The 17703-nt window shown below is 49.5% G+C and overlaps 4 pseudogenes; all 4 read right to left on the reverse strand.

Annotated features, from left to right (window-relative positions):
• Positions 1 to 9361: 9361 nt before the first annotated feature.
• On the reverse strand, positions 9362 to 9480 carry LOC143947976 (5S ribosomal RNA; annotated as a pseudogene).
• Positions 9481 to 9803: 323 nt separating this feature from the next.
• LOC143947927 (5S ribosomal RNA) lies at positions 9804 to 9922 on the reverse strand (annotated as a pseudogene).
• Positions 9923 to 13477: 3555 nt separating this feature from the next.
• LOC143949110 (5S ribosomal RNA) lies at positions 13478 to 13596 on the reverse strand (annotated as a pseudogene).
• A 695-nt stretch (positions 13597 to 14291) lies between these two features.
• LOC143949527 (5S ribosomal RNA) lies at positions 14292 to 14410 on the reverse strand (annotated as a pseudogene).
• Between the last annotated feature and the right edge of the window lie 3293 nt (positions 14411 to 17703).

Consider the following 17703-nt stretch of genomic DNA (forward strand, 5'->3'; position numbering starts at 1 on the left):
GGGCCGCCAACCCCTGGCTGGGAAATCGAGGGAACAAAACGAAAAGATCCTTGCAATCACCATGTATTTTAATTATACTTGGGAGTTAGGGGGTAGGGAAAGAGGGGGGAGCAAATGGGCAGGAGAAGGGGATGGGGTAGAAAGAATGAAAGTTATAGGGGGCTAACAGTGCTACGAGGCAGACGGGGGAGAGAGTGAACCAGGGTGGTATACGAGAAGGGAGAGAAAGAAAGAGGACTCCGATGGGTTCCCACGGCCGGACCCTTCCCTCTATACACGTGCCAGAGCCTACAGATAGGATCTGTATGCGTCGGAAAACCTGAACAGGCTCCAAGACAACCAACAAGCAGTGTGCTCTTCCTCCCTGTCGCCTAACGCTGATGTGAGCTGTTCCATACTGTAGATGTCGCAAACTCTTGCAAACCAGTGAGACACCAGTGGAGCGGCCTGCTGTTTCCACATGCTAGGTATACATGCCCTGGCCCCACTCAGAAGATGTTTTAAGAGAGATTTATGGTACTTCTTGCTCGAGAGTGGGGTCAGATTGAGGAAGATCGCAGCTGGGTTGTTCTGGAGATCAATAGCCGTGAGGTCATAAATGATATTGAGAACCTGTCTCCAGAAATGGGCCAGTTGAGGGCATTCCCAGAAGATATGTAGTAACGTGCCGGCTTGTTCACCGCATCTCCAGCACAAAGGGCTGTGACCGGGAAACATAGCCGCCAGGACAGTGGGGGTCCTGTACCATCGGGTCAAAATTTTATAAGCTATTTTCTGGTATTTACTACATAGGGATGACTTGTGCGCAAAAAGAAGCGCGCGGTTCTTCTGGTCTGGCGAGAGCCGGACATGCAGGTCTCGCTCCCATTTTTCCACGAACACCAGGTTACCCTGGGAGAGTTGGTCCAGTAGGATGCGATATGACAGGGAAAGAGACCTTCGGGTCGGTCCCTCTCCTGAGAATACCTCCTCAAACGATGTTAGGGGTCTGCGGAATTCGCCACTGTTTGGCAAAGATTTCAAGAAGTGGGAGAGTTGGGAAAGCTTCCACTGTCCCAGGGCCGTGGTTGCTAACGCCTCGTGCATAGTGGAGACCGCTGTCCACGTCCTAGGGCCAAGAAAAGAAGAGGCCCGCACAAGGTCCCAGTCAGGGTCGAGGCGGAAAGACTTTTCCGTCATGCCGGGTTCAAAGCGTGGGTGTCCAATAATAGGAGTCATGGGCGAAGGGAAACTGGGCACGCCCGTCAGGGTAAAATATCTGTCTAGCTCTTGTAGCGTTGGCTCAATGTGTGGGTGTGCCCGCGTCGCTCCCGACCAGCCCGGTCCACTCCAGGGCAAACCCTCAAGTGGAAATGGTACGGATTCATGCTCCAGACGAACCCACAGCTTATCCTTCAGGTGTCTGCACCAGTCAACTACTCTGTTCATGTGCACCGCCGTATAGTACCATGCCGGATCTGGGAGGCCAATCCCTCCCTTGTCTTTTGGTCTGAGCAGTAATGTTCGGCTGAGTCTTGGAGGCCTGCCCTGCCATACGTACCGAATAAAGATGGAGCGCATGGCTTTAAAAAATGATTGGGGGATTTTTATCGGTAAGGCTTGTAATAGGTACAAGAGTCTGGGCATTACATTCATTTTGAGCACATTGCATCTCCCAAACCAAGAGGTCGCCAACTTTGACCACCTCTCTAGATCTACGGCAAAATTTTTTAGAAGCGGCTGGAAATTCAATTGGAAAATCAGATGTGGGTCCGGGTGAACCTTGGTACCCAGATATTGTATAGCCCCAGTTGCCCAACGAAAGGGAAAATTAGTGCTTAGACTCGTCTGGGCGTTGGTAGACAGGGAGACGTTGAGTGCTTCCGATTTCTGTAAGTTAATTTTAAAATTTGACAGGGTGCCATATCGTCTTATTTCCGCTAAGAGATTCGGCAATGTAATGTGAGGCTCTGAGACATAGAACAAGAGGTCATATGCAAAGGCTGCGACCTTATGGTGGTGTGAGAGGGTGTCCAGTCCCTTGATGTCTATGTTCTGCCTGATGTGGTGCAGCAAGGGTTCAAGCGATAGGACAAACAAAAGGGGGGACAACGGGCATCCCTGCCTCGTTCCATTGCCAATAGTGAAACGCGACGAGGCAAACCCATTGACCCTAACCATCGCCGTCGGTGACGAGTAAAGAGCTGTAACCCATGAAAGCATGGGGGGGGGGTACCCCCAGGCTTCGCAGGGTGGCTAGCAAAAAAGGCCAGCTCACCCTGTCAAACGCTTTTTCTGCGTCCACAGAGAGCAACATAATCGGTAGTTTAAGGCGTCTGGGGCGTTCTATAACATTGATTGTCCTGGTAGTGTTGTCTCGGGCTTCCCTGTTACGAATAAACCCCACCTGATCCAGAGGTATCAGGCGTTGCAGAATGGGCGCCAACCGCTCCGCCAGTATCTTAGTGAAGAGCTTAAGGTCGCGTATTAAGGAGATGGGCCTGTAGTTCGCACAGAGAAGCGGATCCTTCTCCGGCTTGGGTATGACCGAGATGCTTGCCTGCAACAGCTCCGGTGGAAAGGTCTGGCCCTCCAATAGGGCGTTAAAAGCTGACACAAACGGCGTGGACAACAGGGAGAGGAAGGCCTTATAATAAGGGACCGTAAACCCATCTGGGCCTGGTGCCTTGCCCTTGGGTGAGTCTCTTAACGCTGCCGACAATTCCTCCGGGGAGATAGGTTGCGAGAGAAGCTCTATCTCTTCCTGTGTCAGCGACGGGAGGTTTGCCGAAGCTAGGTACTCGTCAATGGCCGCTGTGCCGGCCTGGAGGGCGTCTCCTGAGTCCCGGGGGTGCAAGTTATAAAGGGCTTCATAGAAAGATCGGAAACACTCCGCTATCTCCCGTGAATCATGAAGTTTGGCACCCGAAGGGGAGGTCATGGTTGGAATGAAGGACGCTTTGCGTTGGGCACGCAGGGAGTTCGCTAGGGACCTACTACACTTGTCTCCATATTCATAATACGTCCTGTGGACCCACATGAGTCTGATTCTAGCCTGAAAGAGAGAGAAATCTCTGATTTGTTCTCTAAGATCTCTCACCTCCACCTCCAGCGCAGCAGTCGGCTGGGATTTGTGTCGTTGTTCACACGCATGCAACTTGGCAATAAGTTTGGCGAGAGCCTCAATTTTGGCCACTTTGAGTCTATGACCATGTTAAATAAGAATGCCCCTAATGTAGCATTTATGAGCCGCCCATAACATGAGGGGGTTGGAAACAGAATCACGGTTATGATCAAAGTAACTTTCTAATTCCCTAAGCAGGTCTGCGTGGGTCTCAGGGTCCTTCAGGAGAGACTCGTTCAGTCTCCACCAGGACTGACCACACGACTCCTGTTGTAGCTTCAGCATCAAAGAAATCGGGGCATGGTCAGACAGGGCTATGTGGCCTATCTGAGCGTCTGTGACCGCCGGGATAGCATTGTGGGCGACTAAAAACATACCTATACGTGAGTAAGAACCATGAGCGGTGGAAAAGAACGTATAGTCCCTATCCTGTGGGTGAAGCGTACGCCACACATCGATCAGTCGGTGGGAGTGTAGCAGGTCTCTTATGTGTGAATGCGTTCTCGCAGAAATCGCAGAGGTGCCCGATGATGAGTCTCTGCGGGGGTCCAAGGTGAGGTTAAAGTCCCCCCCAACGATCAAAGTACCCTCCGAGAATGCAGCCAGGGCATCCAAGCATGCTTCTAAGGCCGGCAGCTGGTCCACATTCGGCATGTATAGGTTGGCAAGAGTAAAAGTTTGCGAGTGGAGAGTTCCCTTAATGAAGAGTAATCTCCCTTCACTATCGGCTTGGACAGCTAACAGGCATTTTTAGCAAGAAGAACACACACTCCTCTCGATTTGGAAGTAGGGGACGTGCTGTGGTGGGCCAGGGGGAAGTGCTTACTATAAAGCCGTGGTATTTGGTCTGTCCTGAAATGGGTCTCCTGGAGGAAAACTATTTGGGGCTTCATCCGCCACAATTCTGTTAGGCAGCTGGACCTTTTTTCAGGTACATTCAGCCCTTTCACATTCCAGGAAACCAGCTTCAGGGCCATGTCGGCAGTGGTACCCGGCCGGCGGTCCCCACCAGAGTCAGTAGTAGATATAGAGTTCAAGCATAGAGGAAGAGGAGGAGAAAAAGGAAAAGCAGTAATGAAGCGGAGAAGGTCCGGAGTTAGTAGGGAGGAGGAGGGTAGGAGGGGTGGGGATAGATCGGGGAATTGCTAAAGCTCCTATCGGAGAGAACCTGCTGGTTAGGGCAGAGGGGCCTAGTGGGGGAAGAGGTAAGGCACTGCAGAGGGAGGAACTCGTCGGTGCAGTACCCCTCCAGCATCCCATGGTCCATGCAGTCGCAATCGGGCGTGCACAGAGCTTCTTTGGCATCTTAACTACGACATCAAACGCATTATAGAACATCACTGCAGCAGGTATCGGGCAGTTAACAATAGTAGAACAGTGCATAATTAAACCAACATATTAAACTTTTCAACACAGAGTATAGATAACTTTATACCACCCAGGCACCCGCCCCCCCCCCCCCCCCCCAAAAAAAATGGAAAAAAGGGGGGGGGGGAGAGGGGGAGGGAGCGGGAACGCCGCCCAGGGGCACCCGGGGGGCACCACCAGGCAGTCCAAAAACACAAAGAGCGCCGAGACTAGGGCACCTGTAGATAAACAGTAACGAGAATGGTGAACAGTACCGCCAATAACTCAGGGCTTCGTCCAGGAAGCGCAGTGTCCAACTCTGTTCTTCCAATGTCCTTCCTCTCCCCTAGCGGGGGCGCTGGGAACAATGGCCCGTGGCATGGTAAACAACACAAAGCTGGATACTCCAGCCATCTATGTTGGTAGAGAAAAAGAAAACAAAAAAAAAAGGGTATAACACAGGAATAACGGAAAATTACTGTACTCTCTCAGGGTTCACGATCTTGAGGGGCCTGCGATCTCTGACGTTGGGATCGACGGTGGCGTCTCACTCTCTGTGGCCTGGTTGAGGGGTTGTTCGTCGGGGCCACTGCTCCCTGGGGGACAACAGGAGCCAACCAGTCGGGGACCTGAACCGAGGGCAGGCCCAAAGCCTCCAGAAAGGACGGGACCTCCGAAGGGTGTCGTAGCGCAAGGGGCCTCCCATTTTTGCGCACTATAAGGTGAAACGGATGGCCCCACTTGTATGGAATCCTCCGTTCAGTTAGGTGTTCCAGAAGGGGTCGCAGACAGCGTCTCATCTGGAAGGTCTTGCGGGATACATCTGGCAGAAGGATGACTTGGGCCCCGTCAAAATCAATGCTGCCTTTGCGCCACGACGCTTGCAGGACATCCTCCCTAACTGAGTAATTGTGGAGACAGCATAAAACGTCACGTGGCCGGTTCTCTGTGGGGCTCCTGGGGCCCAGGGTCCTGTGGACTCTATCAATAGCTATTACTGTGTCAGCAGCGCGGTCCAGACAGGCGTTAAATATAGCTGTAACTGTGGCTTTGAGGTCTGCCTGGCCAGTGGCTTCGGGCAAGTCTCTGATCCTGATGTTGCGTCTGCGGTTGCGATTCTCAAGGTCATCCACTAGGAGTTGCAACTGTGCCACTCTGTCAGCAAGGGTATCATGTGCGGCTTGCAGGCCAGAAACATCAGTGGTCAGGGAGGTCACATCCGATGCCAGGGTGGTCACCCGCTCGTTCGTAGCCGACACGTCACGTTTGACCCCTGCGATTTCATGTCGCAAGGTCGTTTCAATCCTGGCTGCCATACAGCTAAAGTCTGCTTTAGTGGGAAGGTTTTGGAGTAAAGCTAGGATGGCCTTGTCCCCCAATAATGCCGGTGCTGGTGGCAGCGGTGGGTCCCCCTGTGTGTCTGAGGCGAGAGCAGCCTGGCCATTCGGTCCTGGGATGAGGCTTCCACTGTGGGAGGGTCTCTGGGACAGTTGGGAGTTGTGAGGGAACCAGGGTGGCAGGCCGCTATGGTCCGGGCTGTCAAGCGAGGCCATAGACAGTGAGCGGGGGAGACACGGGGACAAGTCACTAGGCGAGGAGAACGGGGGCATGTCGTGTCCCTACATAGCAGTCTGCTCACCTTCCCTCTGTGCCGCGTGTCCTGGAGCGCCGGAGGCCGCGGGCGCCATCTTGGCTGGATCCGGCGTGGAGGCCGGAGGCTGCAGCGGGACCAAGTACCTGTCCATGGCAGCAGCGGCGGACCCCGCTCGGCTGGCTGTGTTCCGCCAATGCGCGGGGATGTCGGCGATGCCGAAATATGCGACCAGACTGTGGTAAAGGGGTGCGGAGGGGTCACGGACCAGGAGCTCCGGAAAAGAGCGTCCTCACTCCTTCATGCCTAGGCCACGCCCCCCCTGGTTAGTGTCTTGATTGGGAGATCGCCTGGGAATACTGGATGCCGTAGGCTTCTTTTTATGTTGTTGGCTTTGACCTGTTTTTTTTAGCTTGTTTCCCAAGGTGACCATCTTGGCCTTTGTCAAGAGGCTTCAGAGTGCCCAAAGAGAGTGCCTACGGCCAAATCACCTATATAGTATCTTATATATAATAACTAAAAATATTATTTATTATTATAGATATAGATATATAGTATAGTGATTTGGCCGTAGGCACTCTCTTTGGGCACTCTGAAGCCTCTTGACAAAGGCCAAGATGGTCACCTTGGGAAACAAGCTAAAAAAAACAGGTCAAAGCCAACAACATAAAAAGAAGCCTACGGCATCCAGTATTCCCAGGCGATCTCCCAATCAAGACACTAACCAGACCAGATCCTTCTATGGCACCTGGTCTTCCCAGGGAGTCTCCCATCCAGGTACTAACCAGGCCTGACGCTGCTTAGCCTCTGAAATCAGACGAGATCGGGTGCTTTCAGGTTGATGTGGCCGTAAGCGTTCTCTTCAAGACACGCCCAACCCTCTTGACAAACGCCAAGATGCTCACCTTGAGAAACAAGCAAAAAAAAACAGGTCAAAGCCAACAACATAAAAAGAAGCCTATGGGCTTACAGCGGACCTTAAAAGATGGGACCCACTAGCTCTGTCATGGTTCGGACGCTGTAATGTGTTGAAGATGAACGCGATGCCACGACTTCTGTATCTACTACAAGCCTTACCTATCAAAATACCCCAGACTTTCTTTCATGCGGTTCGCTCAATCTTTATCAAGTTCCTCTGGCGCGGAAAACATATGCGTATTGGTAGGGCAATGCTATTGCGACCGAAATTGCGGGGAGGTATTGGCTTCCCGGACCCTGCTCTATATTACACAGCGACGCACATGACACCGGTGGTTGACTGGTGCCGGTGTTCTGCCATATACTGTCCGGCCATGATATAGTGTCCGCGCCGTACTGCGAAGCAGACGAAGCTTCGGAAAATCTCCGAAGCTGAACGGCGCCTGCGCGGTGAGTGGAGGTGGTAGCCCCACCATCCAAGCGGACATAGGGTTGTGAATATTAGAGGGTCCCTCGCAGGCGAGCTTCGCTCGCCACGCTTCGGGCTCGGCCTCGCTGCGCTCGGCTCTTTTATATTCTTACTCTATGTCCACTTGGATAGTGGGGATAGAACCTGGACTCAGTGCGCAGGCGCCGTTCATGCTCGGCAATTTTCGGAATCTATGTTGCTGTGTACTGCGCATGCGCAGTACACAGCGGACACTATCCGATGGGGGACCATATGTGATAAGACACCGGCATGGGGAACTGAAGCTATGGGTCAAGCTAGAGCAGGAGATGGCGCGGGTTCCACTGGCTCGTCTGCCTTGGGCGGGGAGGCCATTGGAGCCCTGTGTGACTACTCACCCGTTAATTGGCCCCTCGCTCGCCGAGATGGATAGTTTTTTTCACCTTTCCCACCTGACTAACTTCCCTTCTCCTATGACCCCAATTATTGGACATCCTAGATTCCCTCCGGGCCTGTCTGACCAGGCCTTTACCAGGCAAGCCCCGAAAGGGCTTCTGAGAGCAGCCCTATTTCTTGGACCCACGGGCTTAATCCCCTCGGGGACCATACTGCTAGAGCAAGTACCTGTTGCATTGGATAGCTGGAGAGCTAGACAGCTAATCCATTTCCTCGGATCACTACCTAACCATTCGTTCTTCTCTAGACAATTCCACCCCTTCGAGGAACTTTGCCTGGATGATGGCCCAATTCGTGGTTCCCTCTCTAGGTCCTACCAAATCCTGACAGACGCACAATCCTCCACGGATCCACCCTTCCTAGCTAAATGGAAAAGGGACTTACAAACTACATTCTCCAAACCACAGAAGGACAGAATACTCTTTTTCGCTCATAAGTCGTCACTCTGCAGTAAATATCAGGAGATCTCATATAAGCTGATCACACGCTGGTATCGTACACCGGTGGTGTTGGCCAAAATATTCCCCGGTCAATCTGACCGCTGCTGTCGCTGTGGACCAAATGTGGCACCATTCTCCACATTTTCTGGGAATGCCCTAAATTACAAACATTCTGGCAGCCTGTCCTGAGACTCATCCACAAGTTCACAGACATTTCCTTAGCCAATGATCCCGCAGCAGTTCTTCTCAATCTAACTCCTATGTCGAGAAAGCGTTATCATAAGTCCTTACTTAAACATCTCCTCAATGCAGCTTGGGCCTGCATCCCAAGTCAGTGGAAAGAGCAATCTGCTCCAATGGTGACCCAGTGGTTCGCAAGGGTAAATGATATTGAACGAATGGAAGACCTGACTGCCACAATGAGGGATAAAACGGAGGAGCATGGGAACAGATGGTTCTACTGGACCCAGTTTCGCTTTTCGGAAGAATACCTCCGCGAGACATAGTAAGCTCATGGTGATCGTTGGAGATCGCTGTTCCAAACGTTGGACAGCTGATGAGCTGGTGAGCCGAGGGCGTCTCTTGCTCCCTGGGAGGGGACCCCATCCTATCCACTCTACCCACGACACCCCCTTACCCCTTCTTTTCCTTTTCTGCCATTTCCTTCCCCAATCTTCTCTTTCCCCTTCTCCCTCCTTTCAGTTCTACTATTTCCCTTCTTAACTCAAAAAAGGGAAAAGAAAATGGTATGTTCCGACCCCATTTGACTACTACACAATACTCTTCCCCTATCTATGGATATCTAAACTCTTCGAGGGTAGCAGGGCTAGTATCAATAATATTTTAAGTGGTAGAGGATCCCAACGAGATGGAGCTTTAATCTCATCTTGATATGACCGCAAAGCTGTACACGTGCTATTCTCCTCAGACTTCTTACCATTGGCTCTGATATCCATGCAATATGATCATTTGTTTGTAACTATTTGTATCACACATTCTGTGAAGTTGCCTTTGCATTGTATGTCGCATACTACTAAATAAAAAAAATAAAAAACAGAAGCCTATGGCACCTGGTATTCCCAGGCGGTCTCCCATCCAGGTACTAACCAGGCCCGACACTGTTTAGCATCCGAGATCAGACGAGATTCGGCGCTTTCAGGGTGATGGGGCCATAGGTGATCTCTTCGGGCACTCTCAACCCTCTTGACAAATGCCAAGATGGTCACCTTGGGAAACAAGTGAAAAAAAAAACAGGTCAATGTCAACAACATAAAAAGAAGAATACGGCACCTGGTATTCCAACGCCATCTCCCATCCAGGTACTAACTAGGCCCAACCCTTCTTAGCCTCAGAGAAGAGAAGAGATAGGGCTCTTTCAGGATGATGCTGCTGTAAGCGATCTCTTTGGGCACTCTCATCCCTCTTGACAAATGCCAAGATGGTCACCTTGGGAAACAAGCAAAAAAAAGAAAACGAATCAACGCCAACAACATAAAAAGAAGCCTACAATAACTGGTAATCCCAGGTGGTCTCCCATCCAGGTACTAACCAGGCCCGACTCTTCTTAGCCTCCAAGATCAGACGAGATTGGGTGCTTTCAGAGTGATGTGGCCATAGGCAATCTCTTCAGGCACTCTCAACCCTCTTGACAAACACCAAGATGGTCACTTTGGGAAATAAGCGGAAAAAAAACAGGTCAACGCCAACAACATAAAAAGAAGTCTACGACACCTGGTATTCCCAGGCGGTCTCCCATCCAGGTACTAACAAGGCCCGACTCTATTAGCCTCCAACATCAAACGAGATCGGGTGATTTCAGGGTGATGTGCCCGTAGGCAATCTCTTCAGGCACTTTCAACCCTCTTGACAAACGCCAAGATGGTCACCTTGGGAAACAAGCAAAAAAATATAAATAAGTCGGAAGCTAGAGACAATACGGCCCAAGTCCTCAATTTAATCCATGCGGCGCATGTACAGGGAAGGCCCTTGCTTATGTTGTCAACGGACGCGGAGAAGGCCTTTGACAGGGTGGCCTGGCACTTTATGCAGGCCACCCTGGAACATATAGGTCTTGGCCCCAACATGATGAGCTGAGTAATGTCGCTTTACTCCACGCCGTCGGCAGCTTTACGGGTGACCGAGTGGTGCTCGGACTCTTTCCCCATCACTAATGGGACGAGGCAGGGGTGCCCTCTCTCTCCCCTAATTTTAATTCTGACACTGGAACCACTTATGTGTCACGTTCGGAATGACCCGAATATTACTGGCATATCCAAACCCTCGGCACACCACAAAATTGCGGCGTACGCTGACGATCTAATTTTTTCGTCTCCAATCCACACATTTTGCTTCCCAAAATACTTGCGTCTCTACAGCGACACGGCAGCCTATCAAACTATAAAAACAATTGCGCCAAGTCGGCTGTATTGAATATATCGGTCCCGGATGGTGAGGCCAAGAGGCTCCAGTCCGCTTTTCCATTCTACTGGGCTGAAAAATCTATACGTTAACTGGGCGTTGACATCGCAGCGGATTTAGCGCAATTGTACCTGCTTCATTTTGTCCCTCTCCTGGATAGACTGAAATCTGATTTGGGAAACTGGCATGCTTTAACACTGACCTGGTTCGGGCGCTGTAATGCATTCAAAATGATGGCCCTCCCTCGGATCTTATACATGTTCCAGACATTACCGATCCGGTTACCCCCAATTTTTTTCAGACAACTGCAGGTGCTGCTCCGGGACTTTATTTGGGAGCGCAAACCGCCCAGAGCCCGTTTGCAATTGCTTGCCAGACCAAAGGACAAGGGGGGTCTGGGTCTCCCAGATCTCAGACAATACTACAGAGTGACTCTGCTAGCGAGAGTCGTTGATTGGCATTGTAATGGCCCACACAAGCAGTGGGTGGAGATGGAGATTGAGGATGGTTCCATTCCCCTATTGACCTCCCCGTGGCTCCTGTCCTCCCTACCAAAAGACCTCAGAGGTCACCCCGTAGTGGGAGCTACGTTGGCTGTTGTGCGGAGGTTGTTCCGCTGCACACACATTGCTCCCCTGCCATCACCAATGACTCCGGTTATAGGTAATCCAGACTTCCCACCGGGATTTACCAACAAGAAACTGCGACAGTTGACAGTGGTGGGGAAACAGCGTCTGGGAGAGGTGTGGCCCACGGGAGGGCTCCCGACCACGCAAACCGTCGCCGAGCTTTCTGACCCTCCGCTTGACTTGTTTAGTGCTTATCAACTTCGTCACTTTCTTCTGGCCATACAAAGGGCCCCCTACACTCCTAGAGACCTGACACCCTATAAATCCATCTGTCACAAAAGGGAACCTGTGCGACACACCCTCTCCCTCCTGTACAACCTATTGAGTAGTCAGGAGGAGGAGTCGACCCCCACCATTTATCCACAAATGGGAGAGGGACTTAGGCATCACATTTACCCCACAACAGATAGGGAAGATCCTGACCTTAGTACATAAAGCTTCCATCGCAAACCAATATCAACATACAAGATAGTCTCACGCTGGTATAGAGTCCCATACCTTCTGAAAAAAATGGATAGATCGATCCCGGATGTTTGTTGGAGGTGAAATTCAGATATGGGGACCATGGGACACCTTTTCTGGGCATGCCCGACCTTGAGGAACTTTTGGGTTCCCAGTAGCGTGCCTTCTACACTTGACCGAACAGCCTGTTCGAAAATACAAAAAAACCCTCACGATGCAACTCCTGAATGCCGCCCGGGCCTGCATTCCCACACTGTGGAGGCAGCCTCAGCCCCCATCCAAGGTGCTGTGGTATTCCAAAGTCAATCATATTCTCCGGATGGAAGAATTGACCGCCACCCTTCACAACACTGAAGAGGCATTTAGTGTTACATGGAGGCCCTGGAGGTATTTTACTGGTACTCGAGACTACATTCGGGAGGTGAGCAGTGCCTCCGTCCCAGAAAACGACTGAACATCTAACGTTTACCTACGTAGGCCATATCTGTCCTGGGTGGCATTCCCCCCCTCCCTTTTTGTCTTTATTTTTCTTTTTTTCCCCGCCGCCATCCCCCCACCTCCTCTCTCTCCGTCTTTGCACTCTCTTCTTCCCCCGTCCTCCCTTTTAACTATGCCTTGTCTCCTTACTAGCCTTCAGGACCCAGAAGAACCCCAGGGTTCTGGACATGACCGGCTCATATTTTACTCTGGTTCACGTAGGTCATGATAAGCTGGCTCGCTGTGGTCCCAGTTGTTCTCCATGATTACATTTGTCCGAACGGAGCTGCACTAGTTATACTGTACTACATGTCGGAGGTGGGGTTTCTCTATATTCTGCATGAAACTGTAGGACTCCCCTCTGAGAACCCAGAGTTATTTGGCTGCCTATTTTTTGTTAGCATGTAATTGTGACCCTGGGTCATGCTGTATGGTTGACTGTTATATTTATGTTGTTCTACTTAATAAAAGAATAATAAAAATAAAAAAAATAAGTCAATGCCAACAGCTTAAAAACTAAAGCCTATGGCATCGAGAAATCCCAGGCGGTCTCCCATCCAGGTACTAACCATGTCCCAACCCTGCTTAGCCTCTGAGATCAAATGCATGCTCAACCCTCTTGACAAACGCCAAGATGGTCACCTTGGGAAACAAACAAAAAAAACAAGTCAACGCCAACAACATAAAAAGAAGCCTGCGGCATCTGGAAAACCCAGGCGGTCTCCCATCCAGGTACAAACCAGGCCCAACCCTGCTTAACCTCTGAGACCAAACGAGATTGGGCGCTTTCAGGGTGTTGTGCCCGTAGGCAATTTCTTTGTGCACTCTCAACCCTCTTGACAAATGCCAAGATGGTCACCTTGGGAAACAAGGGAAAAAAAACAGGTCAAAGCCAACAACATAAAAAGAATCCTACGGTATCCGGTATTCCCAGGCGATCTCCCAATCAAGACACTAACCAGACCAGATCCTTCTATGTCACCTGGTCTTCCCAGGCAGTCTCCCATCCAGGTACTAACCAGGCCTGATGCTGCTAAGCCTCTGAAATCAGACGAGATCGGGTGCTTTCAGGGGGATGTGGCCGTAAGTGTTCTCTTCAAGACACGCCCAACCCTCTTGACAAACGCCAAGATGGTCACCTTGAGAAACAAGCGAAAAAAACAGTTCAAAGCCAACAACAAAAAAAGAAGCCTATGGCACCTGGTATTTCCAGGCGGTCTCCCATCCAGGTACTAACCAGGCCCGACACTGTTTAGCCTCTGAGATCAAATGAGATTGGGCGCTTTCAGGGTGATGGGGCCGTAGGTGATCTCTTTGGGCACTCTCAACCCTCTTGTTAAGCGCCAAGATGGTCACCTTGGGAAACAAGCGAAAATAAACAGGTAAACGCCAACAACATAAAAAGAAGCCTACGGCACCTGGTATTCACAGATGGTCTCCCATACAGGTATTAACCAGGCCGTACACTGCTAGGCCTCCGAGATCAGATGAGATTGTGCGCTTTCAGGGTGATGTGGCCATAGGTGTTCTATTTAGACACTCTCAACCCTCTTGACAAATACCAAGATGGTTATCTTGGGAAACAAGTGAAAAAAAAAAGGTCAACGTCAACAACATAGACCCTGGTGGTCTCCCATCTGACCCAGACCCTGCTTAGCCTCTGAGATCGGGCGCTTTCAGGGTGATGTGACCTCAGGCGAACACTTTGGGACATACTCAAAACTCTTGACTGATGCTAAAATGGTCACCTTGGGAAACAAGCGAAAGAAAAACAGGTCAAAGTCAACAATATAAAAAGATTCCTACGGCACCTTTAATTAGGTACTATCCAGGCCGGACCCTGCTTAGCCTCTGAGATCAGATGAGATCGGGCGCTTTCAGGGGGATGTGGCCGTAGGAGATTTCTTTGGGCTCTCTCAGCCCTCTTGACAAATGCCAAGATGATCACCTTGGGAAACAAGCGGAAAAAAAAAACCATGTCAACGCCAACAACATAAAAAGAATCCTACGGCACCTGGTATTCCCAGTTGGTCTCCCATCCAGTTACTAATCAGGCCCGACAATGCTTAGCCTCCGAGATCAGACAAGATCAGGCACTTTCAAGGTGATGGGGCCATAGGCGATCTCTTCGGGCACTCTCAACCATCTTGACAAACGCCAACATGGTCATCTTGGGAAACAAGCAAAAAAAAAACAAGTCATTGCCAACATTGGAGGCTAAGCAGGGTTGGGCAATCAGTTTCCTTGCCTGAAATAGGCATCTCAGAACTGCCATCTGGCTACTTCCCGGGTTTCCAACTCCTTCAACTAATCCCAGGAGACAATACTTCGCCCCCATCCTGGTGGAGGTTCCAACCACCCGATCAATGGTTCCTGTCACCTCTGTCCAGTAGCGGATCAACTTCGGGCATCTCCAAAACATGTGCATCATGTCTCCCCCCATGTTCCCGCACCGGGGGCAACTTGCGTCCGGCCGTTCGGCAAAACTGAAAAAGTTTACGAGGAGCATAATAGGTTCTATATAATAAGAACAGATGTGACATCCTGTGTGAGGAGAGCCACAATTCACCACAGGCAGGATTCCTGTGGCCAATTATAGCTCAGGGGGGTTTAGTACACACCCCACACTATATAAGGCCGCCAGCACGGCGGCCTTGTATAGTGTGTTGCGGTGGTCAGGGAAAGAGGACGATAGGCAGGGACAGTGTCTTTACTGCTTGGGAACCTAGCACTGTTACAGTGGGTGTTATGTGCCTCCTGCACAGTACACACCTGAAGCTACCCTTTATTACTGGTGTTCAATTTCTGCAATACATGCATCTGCAGTGCAGAAGTTAGAGTCGGTGTTGTGTGCCTCCTGCACAGTATACACCTTATTGCTGGTGTTCTGTTTCTGTAATACAGGAACCTAGCACTGTTACAGTGCTAGGGTGTACAGAGAAGCTGGTATATATAGAAGACTACAGCATACAGAAGAAAGGCTAGTGAATACAGAATACAGGTTTCGTGTATGTAGATAGGCTTGAGTATACAGAGATGCTAGAGTAAACAGTGAGGCTGGGGTACACAGAGAGGCTAGTTTAAAGACAAATACAAAGATGTTAGTGTATATAGAGAGGTTAGTGTATAGAGAGAGTCGAGTGTATACAGAAAGGACAGTGCATATAGAGAAGCTAGTGTATACAGAAAGGGTATACATGAAAGCTGACATTCTATACAGAAGACTGGGTAGTGTATACAGAGAGTCTAGTGGGTACAGAAGACAGGCTGGTGTATTGTAGCTAGTTTTTACAGTCTAGTGTATACAGAAGACAGGCTGTGGTATACAGAGAGTTTAGTGTATTCAGAGAGTCTAGTGTATACAGTCGGCGAGTGTATACATAAGACTGGCTAGTTTACACAGTGTTTACAGAGATGCAAGGGTGTACAGAGAAGCTGGTATATATAGAAGACTACAGCATACAGAAGAAAGGCTAGTTAATACACAATACAGAAGACTCGTGTATGTAGATAGGCTTGAGTATACAGAGATGCTAGAGTAAACAGTGAGGCTGGGGTACACAGAGAGGCTAATTTAAAGAGAGGCTAGTATATACAAAGATGTTAGTGTATATAGAGAGGTTAATGTATAGAGAGGGTCGAGAGTATACAGAAAGGACAGTGCATATAGAGAAACTAGTGTATACAGAAGACAGGCTTGGGTATACATCAAAGCTGACAGTGTATACAGAAGACTGGGTAGTGCATACAGAGAGTCTATTGGGTAAAGAAGACAGGCTGGTGTATTCTAGCTAGTTTTTACAGTCTAATGTATACAGAAGACAGGCTGTGGTATACTGAGGGTTTAGTGTATTCAGAGAGTCTAGTGTACAGAAATGCAAGGGTGTACAGAGAAGCGAGAAGCTAGTATATATAAGGCTAGTGAATACAGGCTAGTGAATACAGAATACAGACTCATGTATGCAGATAGGCTTGAGTATACAGAGATGCTAGAGTAAACAATGAGGCTGGGGTACACAGAGAGGCTAATTTAAAGAGAGGCTAGTATATACAAAGATGTTAGTGTATATAGAGAGGTTAGTGTATAGAGAGAGTCGCGTGTATACAGATAGGACAGTGCATATAGAGAGACTAGTGTATACAGAAGACAGGCTTGGGTATACATCCAAGCTGACAGTGTATACAGAAGACTGGGTAGTGTATACAGAGATTCTAGTGGGTACAGAAGACAGGCTGGTGTATTCTAGCTAGTGTTTACAGTCTAGTGTATACAGAAGACAGGCTGTGGTATACAGAGGGTTTAGTGTATTACAGAGATGCAAGGGTGTACAGAGAAGCTAGTATATATAGAAGACTACAGCATACAGAAGAAAGGCTAGTGAATACAGAATAAAGGCTGGCTTCTACGGAGAGGCTACCACTACGGAGATGCAGAACACTATCTAGGGTATATAGAGAGGCTAGATTATACAGAGAGGCTAGTGCATAGAGTGAAGCTATTGTATATAGAAGCCTGGTTAGTGTATACAGAGAAGCTAGTGTGTACAGAAGAAAGGCTAGACAGGCTATAAAGAGAGACAAGTTTTTACAGAAGACAGTTTGGGGTATACAGAGATGCTAGTTTATACAGAGAGACTAATGTATACAGAAGACAGGCTAGGGCATACAGAAGACAGAAGACGGGCTAGTGTATTCAGAACATAGGCTAGTGTATATCGAAGACAGGCTATTGTATGCAGAAGACCGGCTAGTGTAAACATGCTGGTGTATATAGAGAGGCTAGTGAATTTAGAGGGTAGGCTAAGTGATAACAGAAGACAATCTGGGCTATACAGAGACATTTCATCATTTCATCTAGCTCACATCTCTAATGGATTTTGTCTCATTGCCATGTTATGCCTTTTCATTCTTATGCTAAATATAGATCACTACACGATTTTAATCATCCACATCAAGCATTCAATAAAACTATCATACATCAAAATAAACCATGTACTCTTTTGCTCTATTTTGCATATTTGTACCGGGACTGTGAGTATGTGACATAGAGTAAGAATATAAAAGAATATAAAAGAGCCGAGCGCAGCGAGGCCAAGCCTGAAGCTCGCCTGCGAGGGGCCCTCTAATATTCACAACCCTATGTCCACTTGGATGGTGGGGCTACCACCTCCACTCACCGCGCATGAAAATCTCCGAAGCTTCGTCTGCTCCGTACTGCGCATGCGCAGTACGGCGCAGACACTATATCATGGCCGGACAGTATATGGCAGAACACCGGCACCAGTCAACCACCGGTGTCATGTGCGTCGCTGTGTAATATAGAGCAGGGTCCGGGAAGCCAATACCTCCCCGCAATTTCGGTCGCAATAGCATTGCCCTACCAATACGCATATGTTTTCCGCGCCAGAGGAACT

The sequence above is a fragment of the Lithobates pipiens genome, unplaced genomic scaffold, assembly GCF_037356315.1.
Source record: "Lithobates pipiens isolate NorthernLeopardFrog02 unplaced genomic scaffold, aLitPip1_a1.2 Scaffold_30, whole genome shotgun sequence".
In the NCBI taxonomy this organism is placed as follows: Eukaryota; Metazoa; Chordata; class Amphibia; order Anura; family Ranidae; genus Lithobates; species Lithobates pipiens.